Source organism: Egretta garzetta, unplaced genomic scaffold, assembly GCF_000687185.1.
Source record: "Egretta garzetta isolate BGI_Z169 unplaced genomic scaffold, ASM68718v1 scaffold101, whole genome shotgun sequence".
In the NCBI taxonomy this organism is placed as follows: domain Eukaryota; kingdom Metazoa; phylum Chordata; class Aves; order Pelecaniformes; family Ardeidae; genus Egretta; species Egretta garzetta.
The window spans coordinates 1,501,535-1,503,375 of record NW_009258666.1 but is presented as its reverse complement, the minus strand read 5'-3'; positions in this window follow the sequence as shown (position 1 = coordinate 1,503,375).

Sequence of the window (1,841 nt, the reverse complement as noted above, 5' to 3'; positions counted from 1 at the left end):
GGAAGGCCAAAAGCATCAGGAGCTGAGGAGCCCCTGGGACAAAGGGAGCAGAGCAATGGGCCAAGCACAATGGGGAGCCGAGGACAAGATTACCCTGCCCCCTCCCCGGGGACCCCAGGCCCTCCAGGGAGGGCAAGGGAGTCCCCTCTTCTCCTGCGCAACAGGCCTCCTCTGTGGGAAGGGAAACTGAGGCACGGAGCAGGGGCCCTGCACCAAGCCTGGAGGGTGTTGACCCAAACACACCTCCCTGGCAGATCCCTGCTTATGTGTTGGGGGGGAGGGAACAGAGTGCTTTGGGGTACCCAAATCTGTGCTTTGGGGGCGGCGCAGGACTGGGCTCAGGCAGGGACACAGGCTCACGTGGATGTCCCCGGTGGCTGCAGTGATGCTGCTCGGGGACGCGGTCATCCCCAGCAAGAAGGTGCGCAGGGCAGCTCTGCTCCGCACCAGCACCCGGAGCCAGCAAGGAGCTGGCCACAGCTATACGGCACTGCCACACACTCCTCTTGGCCACACAGCGCAGGAGGCAGCACAGACCCCAAACCCAAGACCCCTTAAACCCCAAAACTGAGACCTTTTAAACTGTTCATGCTGCTTGCTTCAGTGCAGGGTCACGATACTTGTCCCAATCTCACGAGTTTAGGGAGGGCAGAGCCTGTTCAACTCACTACACAAGTGTGCCAGCAGACGTACAAGCCCATCCCCTACACAAGGCTCCTTCCTCTTCCTGGGGAACCTGGGGGGCTTCCAGCTCACACCAGGGTGTCTGCCCTGGGCTTCCTGGTGCCAGATGCACCGGAGCCAGCAGAGCACAGTGGGGCGAGGAGCCCAAGGCAGGTCTCTGCCAAACCGGCTAGGCAAGAGTCATTGCCCACACCTCACTCCCTTCTTGCTTCAAGGTGTTTTGTGTCACTGAACAAATTTGGACAGCCTGAAGCCTCTCACGGTCCCCCGTCCCTGGTGGGTGACATCTCCAAGCGCCCAGCGTGGCCAGGTGCAGGGCTGTGACATGTGGCAGCACCAGGGGAACCTGCTGCTCACGTTGTATGAGGGGTCAGAAACCGTGAGTCAATGGTGACTCCGTTCTCCATCTTCCGGAGCACCAACTCCGGTGACTTCCAGAGCTCAGTGCTCCAGAAACTGGGGAGTGCCTGGAGCTGCTGTACCACCGCTGCATGCCAGGGGCCAGCTGCCTGGCTTATGCCCAGAGCCTGCTCGGGTTCTGCTGCATCCCAGGTCCCTCCTTGGTGCCAGCTGCGTGTCTTCCCTGCCCACCCTGCCTGCCCGTTGTCCCTGCCTGTCCCTGTCCTCATGTAAGTGCAGCTCCAAGTCCAGCTCCAAGTAACAATCAGGCGATGGCACTGGGTGCCACGCTGGCCCCACTGGCTTGGCCCTGCTATGCAGCCCCACCTCGTGGCACATCTCAGGGTGATCTTTGAACCCTGGTGACCTGAGCCAAGCGGAGTTGGTGGCTGTCACTGTGGTGATATGGCACCAGCACAGGCGTACGTGCTCCCGTCAGTGGGCAAACAGCCCTGGCACAGACAATCAGGCGATGGCACTGGGTGCCACGCTGGCCCCACTGGCTTGGCCCTGCTATGCAGCCCCACCTCGTGGCACATCTCAGGGTGATCTTTGAACCCTGGTGACCTGAGCCAAGCGGAGTTGGTGGCTGTCACTGTGGTGATATGGCACCAGCACAGGCGTACGTGCTCCCGTCAGTGGGCAAACAGCCCTGGCACAGCCGAGAGGTGCTGGGATCGATGTCCATGTGGCTAGCCGGCATGGGGGACACTGCGGGGGGCCCAGGAGCCCCAATTACCCACTGAAGCTGTTGTACG